The 25,976-nt window shown below is 41.5% G+C and overlaps 1 long non-coding RNA gene across 1 annotated transcript; it reads left to right on the top strand.

The window, feature by feature from the left end:
- Window positions 1-4,428: 4,428 nt before the first annotated feature.
- LOC122689456 lies at window positions 4,429-25,624 on the top strand. The gene is made up of 3 exons (XR_006339818.1): window positions 4,429-4,515; window positions 7,916-8,011; window positions 25,488-25,624. It is a non-coding gene; the product is annotated as an uncharacterized LOC122689456 (long non-coding RNA).
- The last annotated feature ends 352 nt before the right edge of the window (window positions 25,625-25,976 follow it).

Below are 25,976 nucleotides of genomic sequence, written 5' to 3'. Positions count from 1 at the left end.
TATTGATGTTAGAATGTTCTGAGGCTAGAAAGAACCACCTTCTTATCTGCACAGTCAGGTAGTACATATGGGATGTTTGTGTGTATGTGTGTGTGTGACACACACACACATGTATACATATATCATCTAGTCCATATCCCATATCCAGGTCTATGGACATTGGGGTATCTTTTAGAAAACTCCCATTGAAATCATACCCACTTGGTTTTGATCAAACTCAAGCCTCTAAAATCAGTGGAGAATGTGGTTGACACCTTCCAGAGGTCTTTGAAATTCACCTGTAAAAAGTTAAGCTACTGGAGGATTTTATAACGATTGGGAAGGACATGTCTGTTGGATATAATGATGAAGGGGTATCAACTGCTCAGAGCACTGGTCACATTTCACTGGGAGGGACCTCTTCTATTTGGGGAGAATTGCCATTCCAAAGCAATTGCTGACAAATACTTGGCTTCTCTAGAATTTATATTGGAATTCCTATCTCCTAGCTCTTGGTTAGACCTAAATTACCTTGGTTAGCATCATAATTCACCCCTATTTTGGCACATTCTGTTGCAGACTCTCAAAGTCATTGTTGTTGTTCAGTCCCTTAGTCACATCTCACTTTGTGACCCCATGGACTGCAGCATGCTAGAATCCCCTGTCCTTCACATCTCCTGGAGTTTGCTCAAACTTGTGTTCATTGAGTCAGTGATGCCATCCAACCATCTAATCCTCTGTCGACCCCTTCTCCTCCTGCCCTCAGCCTTTCCTAGCATCAGGTTTTTTTCCAATGAGTCAGCCTTTCACATGAGGTGGCCAAAGTACTGGAGCTTCAGCTTCAGCATTAGTCCTTCCAGTGAATATTCAGGGTTGATTTCCTTTGGGATTGACTGGTTTGATCTCCTTACAGCGCAAGGGACTCTCAAAAATCTTCTCCAGCACCACAATTCAAAAGCATCCATTCTTCAGTGCTCATCCTCAGAACATAGTCCAACTCTCAGATTCATATATAACTACTAGAAAAAACATAGCTTTGAAAAACTATGGACAGAGGTTCGTAACATTGTACAGGAGGCAGGGATCAAGACCATCCCCAAGGAAAAGAAATGCAAAAAGGCAAAATGGTTGTCTGAGGAGGTCTTAAAATAGCTGTGAATAGAAGAGAAGTGAAAGGCAAAGGAGAAAAGGAAAGATATACCAATTTGATCCAAAGAATAGCTAGGAGAGATGCAGAGTTCCAAAGAATAGCAAGGAGAGACAAGAAAGCCTTCCTTGGTGATCAGTGCAAAGAAATAGAGGAAAACAACAGAATGGGAAAGTCTAGAGATCTCTTCAAGAAAATTAGAGATACCACGGGAACATTTCATGCAAAGATGGGCTCAATAAAGGACAGAAATGGTATGGACCTAACAGAAGCAGAAGATATTAAGAAGAAGGGGAAAGAATACACAGAAGAACTATACAAAAAAGACCTTCATGACCCAGATAATCATGGTGGTATGATCACCAACCTAGAGCCAGACATCCTGGAATGGGAAGTCAAGTGGGCCTTAGGAAGCATCACTACGAACAAAGCTAATGGAAATGATGGAATTCCAGTTGGACTGTTTCAAATCCTAAAAGATGCTGTGAAAGTGCTGCACTCAACGTGCCAGCAAATTTGGAAAACTGAGCAGTGGCCACAGGACCAGAAAATGTCAGTTTTCATTCCAGTGCCAAAGAAAGTCAATGCCAAAGAATGCTCAAACTACCGCACAATTGCACTCATCTCACACGCTAGTAAAGTAATGCTCAAAATTCTCCAAGCCAGGCTTCAGCAATACGTGAACTGTGGACTTCCAGATGTTTAAGCTGGATTTAGAAAAGGCAGAGGAACCAGAGATCAAATTGCCAACATCCGCTGGATCATTGAAAAAGCAAGAGAGTTCCAGAAAAACATCTATTTCTGCTTTATTGACTATGCCAAAGCCTTTGACTGCATGGACCACAACAAACTGGAAAATTGTTCAAGAGATGGGAATACCAGACCACTGGACCTGCCTCTTGAGAAGTCTGTATGCAGGTCGGGAAGCAACAGTTAGAACTGAACATGGAACAACAGACTGGTTCCAAATAGGCAAAGGAGTACGTCAAGGCTGTATATTGTCACCCTGCTTATTTAACTTGTATGCAGAGTACATCATGAGAAATGCTGGGCTGGATGAAGCACAAGCTGGAATCAAGATTGCTGGGAAAAATATCAATAACCTCAGATATGCAGATGACACCACCCTTATGGCAGAAAGCAAAGAAGAAATAAAGAGCCTCTTCATGAAAGTGAAAGAGGACAGTGAAAAATTGGGGTAAAACTCAACATTGAGAAAACTAAGATCATGGCATCTGGTCCCATCACTTCATGGCAAATAGATGGGGAAACAGTGCCAGACGTTATTTTCTGGGGGTCCAAAATCACTGCAGATGGTGATTGCAGCCATGAAATTAAAAGATGCTTAATCCTTGGAAGAAAAGTTATGACCAAGCATGACAGCATATTAAAAAGCAGAGACATTATTTTGCCAACAAAAGTCCATCTAGTCAAGGCAATGGTTTTTCCAGTAGTCATGTATGGATGTGAGAGCTGAACTATAAAGAAAGCTGAGCACCAAAGAATTGATGCTTTTGAACTGTGGTGTTGGAGAAGACTTTTGAGAGTCCCTTGAACTGCAAGGAGATCCAACCAGTCCATCCTAAAGGAATTCAGTCCTGAATATTCATTGGAAGGACTGATGCTGAAGCTGAAACTCCAATATTTTGGCCACCTGATGGGAAGAACTGACTCACTGGAAAAGACCCTGATGCTGGGAAAGATTGAAGGTGGGACGTAAAGGGGACGACAGAGAATGAGATGGTTGGATGGCATCACTGACTCAATGGACATGAGTTTGAGTAAACTCCAGGAGTTGGTGATGGACAGGGAGGCCTGACGTCCTGCAGTCCATGGGGTTGCAAATAGTCAGACATGACTGAGCGACTGAAATGAACTGAACTGAACTGATACAGACCTTTGTCAGCAAAATGATGTCTCTGCTTTTTAATATGTTGCCTAGGTTTGTCATAGCTTTTCTTCCAAGGAGCAAATGTCTTTTAATTTTGTTATATGTCTTGTCTGAAAGTCATATGTCTCCTCAAATCATATGTGAGTTTAGGGATCAACTGATGTAGAGTTGGAGTAAATAAAAGATGTTCCCATCCCAAGATCTTATGGAGGCAGTTGTTGAAAGCCCCAGGTGGCTCTGAAACTATTAAATAGAGCTAGAGATGGCAGGTCAATGAAGGCAGGGCTGGGCATTTGGTCCTGTTCACAGCAGAAATCCTAGTGCCTAGGGCAGTGCATAGAATACAGCAGCACTCCAGAAATAATTGTTAAAAGGATGGTGACCTGAAGGCAGTGCTGGGTCAGAGATATATTATAGCTGTCTAGTGGCGGGTGGTGATGTGAAAAGTGTGTGGCCTTCAGAAGATATTGTTTTGGAATCACTTAAGAGGGCCCAAGAAGTCAAGCCAGGAGCTTATTTGGGGTCTCTGCTCTGATCTTTGGGGGGAGGAAGGGAGACTCTAAGGCAGAGAAATCATGTGGACAGTACACTGAGGGACTTCCAGGTTATGGTTCTGGTGTTTGTGAGTAGAGAGTTGCATCCTGAAATCAAGAAATAAAGGGTTTGTTTCCTGTAGAACACGAGGTCTCAGAGTGACCGTGGGTGTGGGAGCTGATGGCCATGGATACCTGATGTATGTTACACTGAGTTCAGTGGAAAAAACAAGACCCATCTGTATGGTCTGGCCACTCAAGATGGCTGTTTTCCTGCTCTTGGTACATCCCCTACTCAACCAGCTCATGTTTCCTCTACACCTACTCACAAAGTTATGTGTCAGAGAATGGATGCTTTCGAATTGTGGTGCTGGAGAAGACTCTGGAGAGTCCCTTGGACTGCAAGGAGATCAAACCAGTCAACCCTAAAGGAAATCAACCCTGAATATTCACTGGAAGGACTGATGCTGAAACTGAAGCTCCAATACTTTGGCCATCTGATGCCAGGAGCCGACTAATTGGAAAAGACCCTGATGTGAGGAAAGATGGAAGGCAGAAAGAGAAGAGGATGAGGATGTTTGGATGGCATCACCGACTCAATGGAATGAATGTGAGCAAGCTCCGGTAGATGGTGAAGGACAGAGGAGCCTGGCGTGCTTGAGGCGTTCATGAGGTCACAAAGAGTGGGACAGGACTGAGCGGCTGAACAACCTTCCCCTTAGGCCACAACGGCTCCACCTGGTGGTTCATGAAAGGAAAGCACCTGCCCTCAGGATGCTTGTTAACCTGAGAGGCCGCGAGGGGCGTGCCTCAGCTACTGGTTTCCCTGGTAACGGATCAGCCTTTCGACGTCATTTCCTCCTACAAATAGTCGCCTCCTTCTCCCTGGGGTGGCGAATAATGCTAGCTATCATATCTGGTGTCTATGGGACATGGTGAGGTGCCGCTCCAGGACCCTTCTTCAGGTTTGTAAGATCCCGCCCATCCCCTCCCCACTAATCTATTAAACCATTGATGTCCCGGTCGCTGACTCTGGGCTCTTTGGTTGGTCTTGAGGCTGGGCAAGTACGGCGCTTGCCGGCCTGCGGAGTGCAGCCCAATGCCACCCAAATCTCCACACAGCAGCAAAGGAGCGTTTCCCCGCAATGGCCCAGTTAGACTGGAAACTAGGGAAAGACAGTGTTTATAAGAAAACAGGCAGAGGACTTCCCCGTTGGGTCACCATCTTGGTTGGGCCACTAAGAAATCAGTTTTTGTAGAGGAACTTTATCATTTATGGCAAAAAAAAAAAAAAAAAAAAAGATCCCCTTGTTCTCTAGTGGAGGTGAAGGGGCTGTTTGAGCAGATGATTGATCTATATTTAACCACTTTGTTGTTGTTCTATTCCTTCTCTGGCCTTATCACCTTTCCTTTTGTTAAATCCTTTTAAAAGCATGTTTGGGATGGAAGAATTTAACTGTGTAATATGTGTGGGGCTCTTTATGGATTTGAAAACACTCCCATGCCATTAGCACATCAGATGCTCCACAGAGTAACGTGATAATATAACTGAGTCTGTCAACCTTTTCTCTAAAGGGCGAGATGGTAAATATTTTTAGCTCTGTGGGCCATAATCTCCCTTGTGACTGTTTAGTTCTGTATTGAAGTGTGAATTGCCATTTACAATGCGTGAGAGTGAGCAAGGCTATGTTCTAGTAAAGTTTTATTTACAAAAATAGGCAGTCGGCTGCAATTTGCAGACGGTTGGTCTAGACTGGTACTTTTTAAAGCATGTTCTGTGGGCAGCATTACCAGCGTCACCTGAGAGGTTCTTAGCAGTGGAGAACCCTGGTCCCAGACCTCTTGAGTCAGAATCTGCTTTTTAACAAGACTCAGGTGAGCATCAGTGAGTCAAATGGCATAGGGTTATTAAAGGAACGATTGGATTTTCCTCCCCTCATTCCTGCTAAACTGTACTGGGATTCATCCATCTTCGCCACCCCTATCACATCGTATCATATCTCAGATTAGGTTTTTTTGATACCTTCTGGGAATTAGGACCATCTCATTTATAGCTTTTAAGAGGTCTGGGCCAAATCTAAATGGGTACTTTGATGGCAAAAGCAATTCAAAGGCACTTGGCTTTCCCCTCGCACCTGGTCAGCTGGGAGACCTCTGCAAAGAAAAGTCACAGGGTCCCTGCCCCTCATGCCCATCTTGAATGTTGCACTTCTTCCCCACGGTAACCAGCAAGAAGAGGGAGGGAGGTGAGGGAGGGAAGCCTTCTGCTGGTCTGATGCTCTCGCCATGTGGTGTTGGGGTCCTGTTTGGGTAGCCACCCCAAAGTGTGCTCTTTCTCATGTATGGTGGTGTTGTGGGGGTGTGGGGTATCTGCTCCTGTGGGACCTCAGACACTTGGTGGTTTCCTGACTGCGCTGGGGCAGGTCCCTCCGGTCTAGCTCCCTTCAGCATCACCTCCTTGGCCTTAAGAAGACACAGCCCTTCTAATGAGCAGCCGTGTTTAAAGACAACTGACTGTGTGAGGATCTTTTACTTTTATCTAGTTTGTTTCACTTTTTCTATTTATTTCATATTCAGTGCTCCCATTTCATTTAGTTTCTGTTTTCCAATTTCTCCATCTCTTTTTTAGATATTCTTTCTCAAGCCTTTATTGAGCTTAGTAGACAAGCTTTTGTATACATATATGTAAGTAATATGTGTAATATATATTTTAGAAAACTTATGAATTTTTGCCTAAATAAAAAAATTTGTGACATTTTGCTTCCAGTTGTTTGACTTAGGGTGAATAGAATGCTAGATTTCTAATTTAGAAAAATAGATATGAAACAAGCAACAAAGGTTTACTGGGGAACTATTGTCAATATCTTATAATAACACATAATGGAAAATAATTTCAAAAATAATATATGTGTATATATATAACTGAATCACACACACAAAAATTCTACTTTTTGAAACTTAGTAATGTTTATCTTTTGCCAGTTTTTCTAAATGTCCCATGGAAATCTAATAACAGTGTATGAAATACAAAATTTTAAATACATTTGTGTAAGATATAAGGTCAATATAAATTAATATAAATCTATTATATTAAAATAATGACATCATTCAAGATGCTCCTATTATTTTTTCTGTACTTGATAAAATATTCTCAGAAAAATATTAATATGTCTCACTATATGTTTTTTCTTTTCCCTTTTATTTCTTCTGATTTTTGCTTTATGTAGTTTTGTTTCTTTGTTGTTAGGTGTCTAATGGTTGTGAATTGTACCTTTTATCATTAAAAATATTTATCTTTGTTTCATTAAAAAAAAAAAAAAAGACACAGCGCTGCCCAGCTCTGGACATGGGATCTGGGCCAGTCTTGCCCTGCAAGGTCGGAGTCAGGTACCAATCTCCTGGGCCCAAATGTTGGGACACAGGAAAGATCAGAGTCCTTGAGGCCAGCTTCTACCCTGGTAGGAGGCGATGATCACTTGGGTGGGTCTCCCAAAGGGCAGGAGAACTGACTCCTGACCCTCTCCTTCTGTCTGTGCTGGGGCTCCCCTCATTGGCATGCAGGTGGTGGGCAGTAAGGGTCACAGCATCAGTTTGGAGCCATTTAACAAATCCGTCATGAACAACAGACTTACAGCATCCCTCGTCTTCAACTTCGGGTTCCAGACAAGGATGTGCCCCCACAACAGCTGGTTGAAGCGAGTTACTTCCAGTGCCTTCACACAGAGCAGGACAGTGGTACTCAGTGAAGCTTATTGATCATCACAGAATCCCTTCATTGGTCAGTGGTGAGCCAGTGATCCACAGCTCTGATGCCAAGCCTGGGCTCTCCCCTTCCCAAAGCTGATCTCAGAAATAACTTCCTTCCAGTCATTCATTTCACTTAGAAGCAAGTGAACTCAAAGGTCAAAGCCAAGTTGCTAGATTCCCGGCTGAGAACCTTTGCCATCACACCATCTTTCCATCTGGTTGCGGGGGAGGGTGGAGGGTGGGGGGTGGTGCAGGAGAGCAGGAGTAAAGAAAATCCTGCCTTTCACATAACCTTTCTGAGAAACCAGGGATGAGGTGAAGGGGGAAAATGTTAACCATATGAAAAACATAGGTTTCTATATAGAATACATTAAATGATTGCAGTTCTGTTTTAGAAACATACATGTGTGTGGAAATACCCAGAATGGCGTCACATGTTGTCATTCTGGTCAGTGTCCAGGGTTCGATTGGGAGCTCTCCTATGTGTCCATCTGGATGATGCCCTTCTTAGTGTTGGAAGTTTACTTTCATAATAATCAGACACATTTTGACCAAATACAGAAAGTGGGGCTTTTTGTTTTCGGTTGGGGTTCTATTAACTTTCCATTTTGATTTCAGCATCAGCCTGGAGAATGAGAGCAGTAACCAGCCTTTGGAATTCCGGCAATTTTCTTCCCTGGGATCCATTGTCTCTGTCACGTGAAAATGACAACAGTAAGTTGGATAAAATACAACTTTGGGGGAAAACAACTTATTAAAATCACTTTGGAAGAAAAAGCCCTGAGTATGTTTGGGGGAACACAGTGTTGATGTTGCTTCTGCGACTGGCAGGGCCTCAGGGTCAGAATCTTCTGTGTGTATGTAACTCAGCTGCTGGGAGCCTGATCTGCCTGAAATTCACCTTTGATCGGCAGAGGCCAAGGTTTCCACTGGGAAGTTTATTGATTTATTTCTTGGTTTCCTGGTGTTGGTTTGACAATCATGAGCTCAGTTCAAAAACCACAAACTCGGTTCCAGTTGCCATACTGAAGGCATTTAGATGACAATCCAAATTGATCGTGAGAAGCTTGACATGGGTGGGTCCGTGTGGTATCGAGGGGCAAACACATCCATCTCATTACCAGATCCCAGTGTTCTTCTGTGTGTGTCCTCGCTGCGCCCCACTTATTCTTCACTGTATCTTCATTGCAGCTGGTGAAAATCGCCCTTCCCATTCCAGCTCCTCCACAAAATCATCACGGATAGTTCTTTCAACCTTCCATCTTCAGGAGGAAGTAGTTCTTTATGGTTCTTTTTTCCTTTCGTGTGTGTGTGTTGGCACATGTCTTTACTTCACTTATGTATCAGTGATGCAATAGTGATATATGAGAGCTCAAATTAATGCCTACTTATGATTATTAGCATTTCTTTTTTTGGGGTGATTTAATTTTCATTGGAATATAGTTGCTTCACAGTGTTTCAATTTCTGTGCACAGTGAGTGAATCAGCTTTATGTATTGACACTTGGACTTGGGGCTGTTTACTTGCAGCATGTTTTCCCTCTGTGATGTCAACTCCTTGAGTTTGGAGACTGTTTTTTTTTTAATTAAATTTATTTATTATTTTTAAATGAAACAGATGATATTTTTAATGATAAAAGGTACAATTCACAAAGAAGCTAGACATCATAAATCATTAGACACCTAACAGCAAAGAAACAAAGATACATAAAGGAAATCAGAAGAAATGTAAGGGAAAAGAAAAAAAATTCATTATCATAGTGAGACATATTAACGTTTGAAGACTGTGTTATTAACCATTGGATTCCCCAAACAGTTTGGAACAGGGGCTGTCACAAAATACACACTCAGGAGCCTGTACAAGAAGTACAGTCTAGTCATTGTTATTCTGCAAGTGATGCAGGCACAGAGTTGCAGAAGTTCCGTAGTTCACTAGGTTTGCCCCCTCTAGTAACTTCTGACTCCCTGCTTCCCACCGGCACTAACCTCAGCTGACTGGAAGCTCATCTTGATGCCTGTAGGTCACACACTTATCTCTCTGCTTCTTAATTTTTTCTGCATTATCCATTGACTTCCCATTTTGGAGGTTGAAGATTGAGCACTTTCTCTCTTTTTTGGTCACCACCTCATTGGCCCCCTGCTCCCCACTGCACACGCACACCTCCTCTCCTCCCATCCTAGAAAGAGTCATTCTATAATTTTGAGTAGGTCAAGATTCAGAGTTGGCATGAGATGATGCTGTTGACAATGGAGCCCTCCCAACTGTTGTTAGAACACTTAGAAGTAGTCTTTTAGTAGAAATAGTAGAAACAGTCTTTTAGTTTTTCTGGTTGGCTTAGTTTTCTGGGCATGTATCAAATGCCTTCTGAAGTCTCACTTCGGTTTTATGTCTCTGCTCTGCTTTCACTCCTTTCTGTGGTGGCGTGTATCCCTCGATTGATTGCCAAGAATGGGTGCATGGGACATAACATTTGAGACAGTGCATGGCTGGAAAGGTGATGCTCTACTGATAACTTTATCTGGCTATGGAATTCCCATGCCAAATGTCATTTTCTCTCAGCAATTGGAAAGCATCACTTTAGTATCTTTCAGCTTTGATCTGGTGTTGCTCTTGAGAATTTCAGTGCCACTCTGATTCATGATCCTTTATGTCAAAATTAAGGCTTTTTCCTTCCTCTTGGTAGGCACTTTGACCATCTTCTCTTGGTGCTTAGTGGTCTTAAATTTCATGATGAGACGACCTGGTGTGAATCTATAGTCAAGCATTTCCCTGGATGCATTGCAGGGAACCTTTGCAAATTGCAAAATGAAGCCTCTTGTTTCTGGAAATTTTTCTCAGATTACTTAATAATTTCCAACTCCCTGTTTTCATTGTTCTCCACTTTATAACCCTGATTTTTTTTTCAGTTTTGTGTTTTTGGACATTTTATGTCACCTCACTCTCATTTTTTCTTCTTCTATTTTCCTTTGTCTTTTAAGGTGACTTTGTGGCACATTTTCTCCACTTCCATTCAAATACTTAAAGTATTTGATTTCTGCTATTATACTTTAAATTTCTAACAGCCATTACTTTTATTTTGAGGGTTCCTTTTTCATAACATCGGTCCTTGTTTCATGCATGTGATGTTTTCTGTCCTTTTCCAAGGATGATAATTTCCTTGAATTTTCCTTTCCCTTGCATAGCTCTAAATTTCTTCCTTTTGTATCATATGCCACTTCTCCCAAATGTTTGGCAGTCCTTCACTGCTGATGTATAAGAGTGGGGTGCCAAGACTGGCAAGGAAGCTCTTTACTGTAGACTCAGTTCTAAGGCAACTAGCCTGTTGAGACCTTTTGATGTCAGTGTCTTCAGACATTTTTTTCTGAAATTAATAAGATTTCTCTGAGAGGACTCCTATAGCCCTATGTGGGAGAAGCACACTGAACAGCATTGTGGGAGCTGAATGTGGGAAGCTGGCAGAAGTTATAGTGTTGGTGTCTCAGTATTGAGAATATGTATGTTCATTCCATTCTCTCCAATGTGGAATCCTTTCTCTAACCTCGAGTTTCTCAACTCTGGCACTATTGACATTTGAGGTCAGATGATTCTTTATGATGGGGCTGCTCTGTGTGATGTAGGATGTTGGACAGCATCCTTGGTTCCTAGATGCCAATAGCACCCACTCCCCAGTTGGAACAAAGATGTCTCTATACATTGCTGAATGTCCCTTGCGAAGCCAAATCACCCCAAGTTGAGAAGCACTTTCCCAGGCTGGAGACTCCCTGTTTGTCTCTTTTCTAAGAATAAACACTCATTTTGGTTCTGGGTTAAGTGGACATTAGATCCTTAGTTGTTGAGAGGATCTTAGAGTTTAACTGTTTCTTAAATAAATATTCTAGGAACCCTTCTACCATTAGTTCTACATTTGTACATTTTTGGTAGAGTGTGGTCTGGGCCAATCAATTTCTAAGCCTTTGGACATTGAAGTAATACTGGTTTTCCCTTGGCTTTCCCCATTGCTGAGTCAGTTTCCCATTTTCTTGGGCCTAATAAATCAACTAACATCACCATCTGTTGACCAGCTGCTGGAATTTTGTTCCTATTAACTCTTTTCCTTCATTGTCCCGGGTTTTTGCCTTTTTTGAATGTATTTAACTGTCATGAGAGTCAAGGAAAGAATTGGAGGAAGGGGAAGGGGTGCAGGTTTGTGTTAATGGGGAGCTGAACCAACCATTTTCAAGTTGTAGAAATGTTATATATAATTTTGGGGGAGGGGGCACAGGTAGGAAGCTGTCTTCTAAGAATTGGAGAAAGGAGCAGTGGGTAATAGGTGCATTCAATCCACCATGTTTAAATTTGAGTGCCCACTCAGTGGATATTTGTTGAATGAATAAATGAATGAATGTTGGATATTGTGCATCATATTTTTGTAGTAACTTGAGGAATGTAAATTCGACCTATTTCAGTACTCCAAAGACCAACCAAAATAGTATGTTTCCACCAAATTACACCGTGGTTATACAAAGCACTTAAAAGGGAGGTGGGCATGGGGAAGAAGCCTACTATGTATTGACTCCTACCCTGGCTCCGTGATAATGTTCCTCAAAGGACAATTTGCTCTTTCCTTGAGGGTGTGGCTCACACCATTGTGTTATTAATCCCCTCATGTTCCATGCTTGGGTCATGAGAGTTTGTCCTTATCTGTCCTGTGTGAGAAAAGGAGAGAAGGAGAATTGAGTCTTGGGAAATATGAACATGGTGGCTGGAACACCTTGATTCCAGTGATCTTAGCCTTTCCCCATGCCCTCCCCCCCACCACTCTTGTTAATTACAGGAAAGGTGGGGTGGTTCTTCACTGGCCCCTTCCTTCCAGAGCTCCAAATTCTTTCCTCTCATTGGTTTACTTTCTCTTCAGATCCAGCCAGAGACATCCAGAATGGAAGGATGGGTCTATTAACTGTGGCTCAACTGCTTTATCCAATTTAGAGTGACAATTTCAGCCAGTCATAGCATTTTATGACTAGGTAAATGGCTGACTGAATTTGTCTCCCTAAATTAGGGTTATACCAACTGGTACCCCAGTTACCACTGGTACAGAATACACTCTATGCCAAAATACAGTCACTGGATGAATCATAAATAATAGTTTGACTTGTTAACCTTATTCTAATAATAATTTGTGGGAAAATTCCTGATACACACTTTATCCTCCTCTAAGATAGTTGCTGTTGTTCAGTGGCTAAGTTGTGTCCGAGTCTTGCAACTCCATGGACTGTAACCCATCAGGCTCCTCTGTCCGTGGAATTCTCTAGGCACGAATACTGGAATGAGTTGCCATTTCCTTCTTCAGGGGATCTTCCCAACCCAGGGATTGAACCTTGTCTCCTGCATTGGCAGGTGGGTTCTTTATCACCAAGCCACCAGGAAAGCCCCTCTAAGATTAGATGATCCCAAACAGAACTTGAAACTACTAAAAACATGTCTCACTTGATTGTAGCTTAAATAACATAGGCAATATAGAGATTTTTTAGTGCTGTCACACATACTCTAATTTTCTTCTCTTTCCTGACATGCCATATGATATCACTCCTCTAATTGTTATGAAGGTAGGCATGACCAAATGACTTGGATTGGTTTAAAAATAAATGGGAGGAGATGCTTGAAGAGTCAGTATGTAACTTATTTACCCTTTGCCTAGCTTGTTGATTATGGAAGAATATCCAGATGGAATTTCCATCAAACTGGCTACCTAAGTGATTGCAATGAGTGTAAATCAGTACAAACTGTTGTTGGACATATAATAAAAGAAAGAGTGAGATTTTTGTTGAGTAAAGCACTAAGATTTGGGAGCTGTTTGTTGCTGTAGTATAATCTAGTCTCTATTCACTGATACAAACTTGACGGAGTTTATATAATTCAAAAGTGTTCATAATATCTTCTAGTGTCTGTGTGTGTTGTTCAATCACTAAGTTGTGTCCGACTCTTTGCAACACCCCCATGGACTGCAGCACACCAGGCTTCCCTGTTTATCACCAACTCCTGGAGCTTGCTCAAACTCATGTCCATTGAGTCGGTGATGCCATACTACCATCTCATCCTCTGTCGTCCCCTTCTCCTCCTGCCCTCAATCTTTCCCAGCATCAGGGTCTTTTCCAATGAGTCATCTCTTCACATCAGGTGGCCAAAGTATTGGAGTTTCAGCATCAGTCCTTCCAAAGCAAATCTGCTTTGTTTGAACCTGGTTGGTAATCTGGAGATCTAGCTTGGCTTCTCCTTCCCTCCATGTGTCCTCCTAAAACACCTTCTCAAAATCTTATCAGAAGATAGTTGGAAAACCATAACTAAAGACTCCCAAACAAATATCAAGAACTTTTCATGATGAAAATTTTAGGCTTCCTTTTTATCCAGCAGCAATGGCAAAAATCCCCTTCCTACCCACTAAATAATAAGCTAAAACTAATTATAATCAAGCAAATGAAATAAAAATGAAAACAACAGGGTCTTTTCCCAGTGAATGTTACCATAATCACATACACATGAATTGGATGTGAAGGCAGCACTGTGTGCTTGCATCGCCATATGCAGCAGAACTTTGAAAACAGAACTGAAGAGTGAAACGGGAACCAGGAGACGCCATGGTAGCTCATCCTGCCTTGGGTCTGCATTTGTCTTCTCTGCCTCACTTAATTCCCCATCTCCAGGGCAGCATGATTTTTTAGTCCAATCTAAAGGTCACAATGCTTTCAAGCACCCTCAAGTGTTGGGGTGTCCTGGTCCTTTGAAAATCTGAATTAAACCATGGACTCAAGGGAAAAAAATCACATCTGCACACTTAATATATGTATTACATTGCAGGACTTTTAAGGCCTGCCTGAACCCCAGCTTAAGAAACCTTGATCAAATGGTTCTCAGTATTTGCCCAAGTATGAATTTAACCTCTTGAAAATGTGTATATTTCTTTATTGGCTCAAGATGTGTGTGAAATAGGAACACTATATTTAATAGTTTCACATATTGGTTACTGTTTCAAGAGCATCTCAAATGGTAGAATTATTTAATTTTGTATTTTCTTTATGTAGGTAGAAAATAGAAAACATGTGGAATCATGTGGGATCATACAGTATTTGTCCTGTGGCGAATGACTTATTTCACTTAGCATAATACCTTCAAGGTTCATCCATGTTGTAGCCTGTGTCAGAATTTAATTTTTAAGGTTGAGTAATATTCCATTGAGGGTATAGAGCACATTTTGTTTATCTGTACATTGGTTGATAGACACTTCAGTTGCTTCCACCCTCTACATGCTGTGAATAATGCTGTTGTGAACATGGCTTTTCAAATATTCAAACCCCTGCTTTCATTTCTTTCTAATATGTATCCAGAAGTGGATTTGATGGAACATGTGGTAATCCTATTTTAAATTTTCTTGAGGAATTGCCACACTGCTTTCCATAGCAGCTGCTCACATTCCCACCAAACCCAAAAGGGGTCTTTCCATATACCTGCCAACACTTACTTCCTGGTTTTTGATAATAGCCATCCTAATATGTGTGAAGTGGTATCTCATGTTTTTTTCTTCTTATATTATTATTTTTGGTTTTGCTGGTTCTTCATTGCTGCATGTAGGCTTTCTATAGTTGGGGTGAGTGGGGGCTACCCTTGGTTGTGGTGTGAGCTTCTCATTGTGACTTCGCTTCTCAGAGAACACAGGTGCATGGTCTTCAGTAGTTACAGCATGTGGGCTTCAGTAGTTACAGCATGTGGGCTTCAGTAGTTGCGGTTTGCAGGCTTAGTAGCTGTGGTGCACCTGGCTTTATTTGATCCAAGGCATGTAGAATCTTCCTGGACCAGGGATTGAGCCTGTGTCCCCTGCACTGACACTGTACCACCAGGGAAGTACTTATCATGGTTTTGATTTGCATTTTCTTAATGCTTAGTGATGTTTAGTGTCATTGCATGTGCTTATTGGCCATTCATTTCTTTGAGGAAATGTCTATGTCCTTCACCATTTTTTAAAATTATTTCTTTTGTTGTTGTTGAGTTGCAGGAGTCCTTCATATATTCTGGATATTAACCCTCTATCAGATAGATAATTTTCAAGTATTTTCTCCCATGCCATAAATTGACTTTTCACTTTGATAGTGTCCTTTGCACAAAAGTTTTGAATTAAAAATATTTTTTTCAATTTAGCTTTATTGGAGTATAGTTGACTAACAATGTTGCTGGTTCCAGGTGTACAGCAAAGTGATTCAGTTATACATATATTCATTCCTTTTTAGATTCTTTTCTCATATAGATTATCACAGAATATTGAATAGAGTTCCCTGTGCTATATATACAGTAGGTCCTTGTTGTTTATCTATCAAGAAATTTTGAATTTTCATGTTAATCAAATTTCTTTTCTTGGTGTCCTATCCAAAAAATCATTTCCTAATCTAAAGTCATGAAGCTTTTCTTCCATGTTTTCTTCTCTGAGCTATGTAATTTTTTCTCTTATGTTTAAGTCTTTGATCTATTCTGAGTTAAATTTTTGTATATGGTATAAGTGTTCAACTTCATTCTTTTGCATATGGATATCCAATTTTTCCAAAACTATATGTTGAAAAGTCTACCTTTTTTCATTGAATGATCTTGGCACTCCTTTTCAAAGTTCACTTGACCATATATGCAAGGATTTATTTCTGAGCTCTCTCTTCTATTCCATTAGTATATATGTTGGTCTTTATGCTGGTACCACACTGTTTAGATGACTGTAACTTTAGTAAGTTTGGAAATCAGGAGGAATGGGACTTCCAAATTTGTTCTTTGTTTTGAAGATTGTTTTGGCTGTTGGAGTCCCCTGAAATTTGTTATTAATTTTAGAATGGATTTTGCTATGCTGCAAAAACTTATTGGGATTTTGATAGGGAGTGCACTGAATCTGCAGATCACTTTGGGTAATAGGGACATCTTAACAATATTAAGTCTTCCCAACCCATGAGCGCAGGATATGTTTCCATTTATTTGTGTATTTAAGTTCTTCATTGTTCCATGGTATTCAGTTTAAAAGTCTTTAATCTCCTTGGTTAAGCTTAATCTGAAGTATTTCTTTTTGCTATTATCAATGGAATTGTTTTTTCAGTTTCCTTTTGGATTGTTTATAGAAAAAGATCTGATATTTGCAGGCTGATCTTGTATTGGACAATTTTGCTGAATTTGTTTATGGTCTTAATCTGTGGGGTGGAGGGAAATATTTAGGGCTTTATATATATAATATCATGTCATCTGTTAACAGAGGTAATGTTCTTTTTTTTCCAGCTTTTATGTCTTGTATTCCTTTTTCTTGTTTAATTGCTTGGGCTAGAAGTTCCATTACTATGAATAGAATTGAATAGAACTGGTAAAAGTGGGCATCCTTGCCTTTTCTTCTGATTTTAGAGGAAACATTTCCCACCTTTCATTGTATATAATGTTGGCTGCAAGTTTTGAATATATGTCCTTTATTATATTGAAATTATTCCTTCTATTCCTAGGTGGTTTTTTTTTCCCATGGTTTGATCATAAGTGGGAATTGTCAAAAGTCTTTCTGCATCATTTGAGATGATCATATGATTTTTTTTTCATTCTTCAATGTGGTGTATTACATTGACTTCATGTTTTTAATACATAGGGTTAAAAATATTTTCAAATAGAGTCCAGGCTAAAGGAAGCTTTAATACATGGTCTCATTGCTATGTGTGCACATAGACAAGGCCTTTTCACTTTTCCTTCTGAGAAGTCCCCTTAATATCTAGGCTTCTATCTTTTGCTCCTCACTTGCCTTGTGGCATCCTCATAAAAATATTCTGAAGTGTAGGAATACTTCTTTCTTAAGAAAGATCATAGAAGGTTAAAACTGAAAATGACTTCAGAGTTTGTTTTGTCTACCTGCCAAAAGGATACAGAGCTTGCTGTTAAAAAATGCCATTGAAGTATATTTCAGTAGTCCAGGTTTCATATTTCATTACATGTTTAAGGCTTGGTACATACATAAGAACAGAGAAAAGTGATTATATGGGACTAGCTGTGAGTAGATTAAAAACTATTCCACTTCAACTAGAAATGTCTTCTTCCCAGTTTTACTTTTGTGAAATCTATTTTATTGGTGTATGCTAATAAAAAAAAGACAATTTATCAAAAAAGTTTCACTTATCTCATTGAGTCCTTCAAAACAATTCAGTGAGGTAGATATTATAATTCCCAATAGACATATACAGGCCAAAAGTGATTACCAAATAGTGGTCAAAAAGACATGTGGAGAATTCTAGAAAGGATAGGATTACAACTTGGGAAAGGAGTTAAAAGTGTAAGTTACATTGTACAGAATATGAGGATTAAACACTTAGATGCAAACAAAAATTTTAAAAGGGATTTATTAGTATTAGCATTGTAACAAAAAGAACCATGTGAAGACATGACCTTAAATAGAAAAATCATCCTGGCTCTATTACTAAAGGAGCCTGGAAACTAACTGCTGGGTCATTCACAGAAGTCCTTACTATGCACTCTGATAGCCCAGATTTGGGCTCCTAATTCTATTTTCCATTAGAAGAGTGTTTTGTGAGTACTGGATTTTATATTTTACTGGAGGGAAAAGCAAGGTGGGTATGAAATACTTTACCAAAAAAGGTGAGTCTATGGAAGGCTCAATCCATGATGAATACTGGAAAAGAGAATAATTAATATTAAGTGCCCAAAGGAAATCATAATAAAATGAAAGATGACAAGCATGGCAAATATTCCGTTCTGTATTTTATTCCCTGAGGGTATATTGATTCAAAAAGGTGCTGGTAAATAAGCTACTGAAATGCTTGAGGTTCCTTTTATCCTCATCAAGAAAATGGAAATGAAAGGATTTTATGGTGACTGAGCCAGGATTAGGTTGCCAGCACAGAAGGGATGGACACCATGTAGATTGTCGGTTTCAAAATGGAAGAATTTTGCTGGTATGTCAGTGCTGTTAGGGAGAGGTGAGATTCTCTTTTCACCATCCATCAGAGAGCCTGCTGCAGGTAGGGTCATGAACTGGACCTTGTTGCAAGCTCGCCATCAAGGTTTGCACACCTGAGTATTGGTTCTAAGCTGCAAGCTGGCCCCTGTCCCTAAACCTAGGGTTCCCACCTTTCTTTAGGGGAACAGTCACATACCTGAAGGGCTTCCCTAGTGGCTCATTGGTTAAAAAAAATATTCTGCCTCCAATGCAGGAGACAAAAATTTGATCTCTGAGTTGAAAATATCACCTGGAGAAGGACATGGCAACCCACTCCAGTATTCTTTCCTGGGAAATCCCATGGACAGAGGAGCCTGGCAGGTTACAGTCCATGGGGTCCCAAAGAGTCTGCCATGACTGAGGGACTAAATAACAACACATACCTTAAAGCAACAGGAATTTACTCAGGCAAGAGACCCCACTGGAATAGAGGGATTAGAACTTTCTGGGGACATATGTACCAGGTAAAGCCCCACCCTGTGGTTCCCTCCCCTCTTACTTGGTCAGAGCTGACTGTAACTACCCCTGTCAAGAAGCACGCTTCTCACCAACTTAATTGCTAGGGTATCACTTTTTGCAATAGTGGAAATAATACTCCACTGAACCAGCATAAAGTATCTGGTTTCCAAAAGGAACTTTTCATACAAACTTAAAAAAATCGAAAATGAGACATTATGATTTAAGTGATGAAAGTGGAAAATTAAATCATCTTACAAGCTCCCCTCCCTAAGTCCCTAGTTTCCGAGTGTAGATAAAACAATTCCACCAAATTCCGATGAGCTACTGAAGGAGATCAGTATCATCAATAAAAGGAGTTAACTTGAAGAGAGCTATTGATATCTTGTGTTGTATTAATCGGGGAATTAAAAGTGTATGAAAGGCCAGTGATTCAAAGCAAACTTATTTTTTTTCTGTAGTATGCCTAAGCTAGCCATGAAGAATCACCTTTGTTTTGTGTCAAATGCAGTCGATTGCTGTAACTTCATTGGGAAGGTTGCTGAGAAGCACCCTTGCTCAGGGAGGGAGAGCTATTAATTTGAGGCTGACTATCCTAGACACGGAATCCAGTTCCCACACCATGCTAGGGGTTCTTTGCTGTGAAGTGATGAGAAATTATACTTCCCTATGTTTGAATAGCTCGCAATCTGGTTTGGGAATTGAGACACGAGAAGGTGAGGAAATAGAGTGTTTCTCAGGCAATAGAGACACTGCTCTAAAGCTTTCCTGTGCCCCCCTCGTGGGACTAATTGCTCCCTTTTTGTTACTTCCATTAGTGTTTTATGGATGCTATTACATGACTACTGCTTTTATGGTAGTTCTTACATGATTATTGCTCCCCTGTTAGTTTGTGATGCCCTCGAGAGTAGTGACTGCACTTCACTGCCTGCGGAGCCCTGGGAACCCTGGTCTGTGCTTCCTGAGCTGAGGGACGTTCACTGACAAAAGGATGAGCCTGTGACAGGGGTTATGAGAAACCAGACGAACAGGGTATAAAATACACTTCTCTCAGTTACCAGGCCTCTCTTGTTCCCTAACCGCCCAGCCCCCAGTTTTCTGGGCCTATTTCTACAGCTGTCCCATTCAGTTGATCAGTTGCATTTTCAACTTCCAAATAAATGTGCCTTCACTTTAGGATGTGCAGAGTTGAGTTTCCCTTGCTTGAAACTATTACTGAACCACATGTGTTTTGGCTTGCCAAGCAGCAAACACTGAGATGCTGAGGTTTGCAGCAAAGAGCCAGTTCACCCTGAATGCAAGGGGCTCAGGGTATTTATGGGATAATGACTAAAGCAGCAGGGCGGTCTGAAGGGGTGGGGAAGGTGGGGGAAGGTGATTTGGAAATAGGTGGAGAGTGTCATTCTGGGCATGTGTGACTAAGCCACAGGCCTCTGCATGTTCAAACATGGAGGTACTTAGTGTGACTTAACCATGGTGTTTTTGGTCCTCTGATGTCAAGTCATGGACACTCGCTCATGCCCAGTTGGAGGGTCAATGGTCCTATCCAGTCTTAAGCAGTTCAGCTCCAATTGGACACAGTTGATTCCAAGTTCCTGGAGAATAACTCAGGCAAACAGCTTATTGTTTAGGCCAGCACTCCCCAGCCTTTTTGGGACCAGGGACCAGTTTCATGGATGACAATTTTTCCATGGACCAGGGTTGGGGGTGAGGTGGGGAGTGAGGATGATTCTGGTGCTGGTGGTAAAGAACCCGCCTGCCAATGTAGGAGACATAAAAGATGTGGGTTGGATTCCGGGGTTGGGAATATCCCCTGGAGGGGGACATGGCAACCCACTCCAGTATTATTGCCTGGAGAATCCCATGGACAGAGGAGCCTGGCGGGCTATAGTCCATGGGGTCACAGAGAGTCAGACATGACTGAAGCGACTTAGCACACACTCATAAGGAGTGAACAGCCTAGATCCCTCACATGTGCAGTTCACAGTAGGATTCATGCTTCTATGAGAATCTAATGCCGCCAGCTATCTGATTGGAAGTGGAGCTGAGGCAGTAATGCGAACAATGGGGAGCGGCTGTAAATACAGATCTTTGCTTGCTCACCCGCCACTCACCTCCTGCTGTGCAGCCCGGTTCCTAACAGGTCAGGTATGCTGTCTGCAGTAGGTGCTCAGTGTATGCCTGTAGGTGGAGTGAGTGCTTAGGAGGCATACTTGCTTTACTTCCTTAGTGTTGTGCTCCCTGTGATCTGTGGTCTTGCTGCTGGGTTGGATTTGCAGCCTCAGACCTGGAGGGCCTTCTCGCAGTAACACTGGACAGATTGGAACTGATTTCAGGCTTTCCCTTGAATATTCTTGCCAGCTGGCACTGGACAGTGCTAGTAACCTCCAGACAAAGACCCCTAGGAACACGGTTTGTTGTTCAGTCACTAAGTCATGTCCAACTCTTTGTGACCCCAATGGATTGCAGCACACCAGATTGCTCTGTCCTCCACTGTTTCCCAGAGCTTGCTCAAATTCATGTCCACTGAGTCAGTGATACTATCCAACCATCTCATCCTCTGTCACCCCCTTCTCATCCTGCCCTCAACCTTTCTCAGCATCAGGATCTTTTCCAGTGAGTCGACTCTTTGCATCAGGTGGCCAAAGTATTAGAGCTTCAGCTTCAGCCCTCCCAGTGAATATTCAGGGTTGATTTCCTTTAGGATTGACTGGTTTGATTTCCTTGCAATCCAAGGGATTCTCAATAGTCTTCTCCAACGCCACAATTGGAAAGCATCAATTCTTTGGCACTCAGCCTTCTTTATGGTCCAACTCTCACATCCATACATGACTACTGTGGGAAGACCATAGCTTTGACTACATGGACCTTTGTCAGCAAAGTGATGTCTTTGGAGTTGAATGAATTGGGTTACTTACTCACAGAAAGGGACACTGCACACCTTGGGGCCAAGTGGGGCATCTGAGTCAGAGAAATGCCTTGTGCAGAAAGTTAACAAAGCAGGCATGAGCCTGCTATTCTTTCAAAAACCTGTTTGCCAGCCTGGTCTTTGGCCTTCATCTGGGAATCCAGTTTGGGAATGTTACCCCCATTCCCACACTGACAAAAGTGGCATACTGTGCTTCAGCTGTCTGTGCCAGCAGTAAGGTTGATGCTGAGCACTGGTCTGTGTTCAGGGAGTCTGGAATGTCAGTACATGCTAGGCAGGAAGTGCCTGTGTAAGCAGCCCCAATAAAACCATGGGCCACTGAGTCTCTGCGATTCCCTGGTGATGGCATGTCACAGGTGTTGACATAGCTCAGCTGATCCTGAAGGAATTAAGCACATGCTGTGTGAGCCAGTGGGAGAGGACTCTGAAAGTTGGAGCTTGGTTTCCCCTGGACTTCACTCATCCACTTTTCCATTGGCTGATTTTGTATCTTTTCACTGTACCCAATTTCAGCCATGATTATGACTACATGCTGGGTCCTGTGAGTCTTAGTGAATCCCCAGACTTAGGAGTAGTCCTGAGAATCTCTGACATACTTTACTATGGGCTTTGACCTTGAGGTGGGCTTCCCAGGTGGCTCAGCAGTAAAGAATCTGCCTGCCAATGTAAGAGACACAGGTTTGATCGCCGGGTTGGGAAGATCCCCTGGAGGAGGAAATGGAAACCTGCTACAGTATTTTTGCCTGGAGAATCCGGTGGATGGAGGAGCCTGGTGGGCTACAGTCCATAGGGTCACAAAGAGTTGGACACGACTGAGCATGCACATGAGGACCTGAGTGCACACTCACAGAGCCTGGAGCACTGTTCTACAAGCACACCCACAGCACAAATTGAACTGGAGGTCAGTGACCTTGGAGAGGGTATAAAGCTGCGGGACTTGGCACTGGGTGGCATGATCCAGGAAGCAGCAGTCATTCTGGGAGTGGATGTCAGAGATAAACCTTAGTTGGGGGAAGGACAATGAGAACAAGGCCAAAGCTGTAATTGATAAAGAAGCAGCAATTACTTACATAAGCCGAGAGAGGGGGAGATTTTTTTTGTTTGTGACGTTGGTGTTTTGTCGATGTTCAGATATGACTGCAGAGGACTCTTGTTTTTGCCTTGATCCATCATGGTCACGGGGTGATCTTGACTGATGCTGCTGTTCTGTGAAACCATTCATGTTCAACAGAACAACACCAGGGCCTGGCTGGGAGGGACTTCCAGCTCCTTGATGACAAGGAGCTCTTTTTCTTTTTCTCAACAGTAATTCAACCTGAAATAGTCTCTTCTGTAAGGCCACAGCTTTCATTTATATGGAAAAATTTCTCCATCATGATTTAGGCCCTGATAATTATAGTGTCTCCAATTTCCTGTATCCATTGAGTGAAAATCCTACTTATGGAGACAGTGATGCTGGAGGAGTTTCGACCCATAGGCTGCAGATCAGATAACTTTGCTCTCTGCAATAACTGCTCATCAGTGTCCTGCTTCCCTCTGGTCAGTCGACTTTCCTGCATGAAGCTAAATCTAATTTCATGACTTCTGTCATTTCTGGCACTTACTTCAACAGTCTTGTGTTGAGAATACAGTCCTGTGCATTTTAAGGCAGTACTGCTACCCAAGGCCATTCACAGCTCCCTTTTCCTAAAACCCAAAGTGAGGATTGTGGCTCTAGCAATCTCTGCAGGTGGTAATTGCAAGACCTAGCACTATTTTTTTTTTTAAATTGGCCTACAGTTGCTTTACAGTGTTGTGTTAATTTCTGCTATACAACAATGTGAATCAGTTAGACATTTACATATAACCACTCTTTTTTAGATTTCCTTTTTCTTTAGGTCACCACAGATCATTGAGTAGAGTTCTCTGTGCTACACAATAGGTTCTCATTAGTTCTTTTATATGTAGCAGTGTATATATGTCAATCAATCTCCCAATTTGTCTCACCACCCACCTTGGTAACCATCAGTTTGTTCTCTACATCTGTGTCTCTATTACTGCTTTGCAGATAAATTCATCTGTACCATTTTTTCTAGATTCCACATTAAAGTGGTATTATATGAGATTTGTTTTTCTTTTTCTGACTTACTTCACTGTATGACGATCTGTAGGTTCATCCACATCTCTACAAATGGCACTAGTTCATTCATTTTTAATGGCTGAGTAATATTCCATCATTTACATGTATCACATCTTCTTTATCCACTCTTCTGTCAATGGACATCTAGGTCATTTCCATGTCCTGGCTATTGTAAATAGTGCTGCAGTGAACACTGGAGTGCATACATCCTTTTGAATTCTGTTTTTCTCCGGATGTAAGCCCTGGAATGGTATTAAGACCCAGCACTTTTTGACTCCAAACTGCAGCTCCAGGGGCCTTCAGTCCACATCTTTGACCTTTGTTCCAGGCATAGGTGGGATTCCTCTTGCAATTCATCTTGCAAAGGAAGGAACTGCCCCTTTCTTTCTGTTCACATGAATATCCCACCTCTCCCCAGGGCTCCTCTTTCCACCCCTGTGCCCTGGGGCAGGGCTGCAGGTGCAGTAGCTAAGAAATTATTCTACTTCCAAAAGGGATGCTCTCCTGCAGGTGGTTGTGAGAGGGTCTTCAGGTAGCTGTCTCCCCTGGTTTGGGGAAGGAATTGGGTCCAGGAGCTCCACCGCTTCCTGGATGAGAGCACATCATGTCTTTAAACCTGTATCCCTCATCATGGCCTCTTTGATGTCTTCTGATGTGGGGGTTGCTGAACTGATGGGGCCCCTCTCAGTGCATCCTCTGGGGGGAGAATAAAACTGCCAGAAGTCAGTGGTCCTCTGAGCTTAAGATATGGAGACCTGGTGCCTTTTCTCTGCAGTGAATTGTGACTACTAGTTCTGGGGAAGGATTCCATGCAGTACTTAATACCAGTCATTCAAATTTCATCAGTCAGCAGTCGTCGAGGACAAGATCTGAATATTAGGGAGCCTGGTTACAATTTTGACAAAGCTTCTTAATTTGTCCTGTCCAAAACAGAAGCCACTAGTGCTTATGGCTCCTGAGCCCTGGGCATGTGACTAGTCTGTATTGAAATGTGCTGTGTTGATAAATCACACACTGGATTCTGAAGACAATAAAACCTAGAATATAAAACATCTCAATAATTTCTTTTTTTTAAAATAATTTGTATATAGACTACATTTGTGATAATATATTTTGATAATTTTTTATTGAAGTATAGTTGTACAATACTGTGTAAGTTACAGATGTATACTATAGTGATGGATGATTTTTACAGTTTATGCTCCATTTAAAGTTATTATAAATGGGGGATTGTATCCCCCTGGTTGTACAATATATCCTGTTATCTTATTTTTTTACATAATAGTTTGTACTTTTTAATATATTGCCCCTCCCCCACCCCCTGTCCCCACTGGTAACCAGTAGTCTGTTCTCTATATCTGTGAATCTGCTTCTTTTTTGTTATTCACTAGTTTGTTGTATTTTTTAGATTCTACATGTAAGTGATATCATACAATATTTGTCTTTCTCTGACTTATGTCACTTAGTATAATATTCTTCAAGTCCATCCATGTTGCTACAAATGGCAAAATTTCAGTCTTTTTTATGTTTGAGTAGCATTCCATCGTACATATATGTATATATATACTTCATCTTCATCTGTTCATCTGTTGATGGACACTTAGGTTGCTTTCATGTCTTGGTTATTGTAATTAATTCTGCTATAAAAATTGGGGTGCATGTATCTTTCTGAATTGGCTTTTTTTTTTTTTCTTTTCAGATATATACCCAGGAGTGGAATTGCTGGGTCATATGGTAGCTCTGTTTTTTTTAGTTTTTTGAGAAACCTTCAGCTTACATCTTCACCAGCAGTGAACCACAGTTTCCTTTTCTCCAAATCTTCACCAGCACTTGTTGTTTGGGCTCTTTTTGATGATAGCCATTGTCACAGGCGTTGTTATAATATTTTTATATATTGGGTTAAATAAACTATGTTATTGCAGTTAATTTTACCTATTTATTTTTAATATTTCTTTTTAAAAATTTTATTTTTGACTGTGCTGTGCCTTCATTGCTGCACCTGGGCTTTCTCTAGTTGCAGTGAGCAGGGGCTACTCTTCCTTGTGATGCTTCAGCTTCTTATTGCAGTTGCTTCTCTTGTTGCAGAGCGAGGGCTCTAGGGTGCTTGGGCTCAGTAGTTGTGTCCCACGGGCTTCTTCCCAGAGCAGGGATCAAACACTGTCCCCAGCATTGGCAGGCTGATTCTTAT

The sequence above is a fragment of the Cervus elaphus genome, chromosome X, assembly GCF_910594005.1.
Source record: "Cervus elaphus chromosome X, mCerEla1.1, whole genome shotgun sequence".
NCBI lineage: Eukaryota > Metazoa > Chordata > Mammalia > Artiodactyla > Cervidae > Cervus > Cervus elaphus.
The sequence above is the reverse complement of the archived record's forward strand: the minus strand, read 5'-3'. Positions and strand labels throughout refer to the sequence as shown.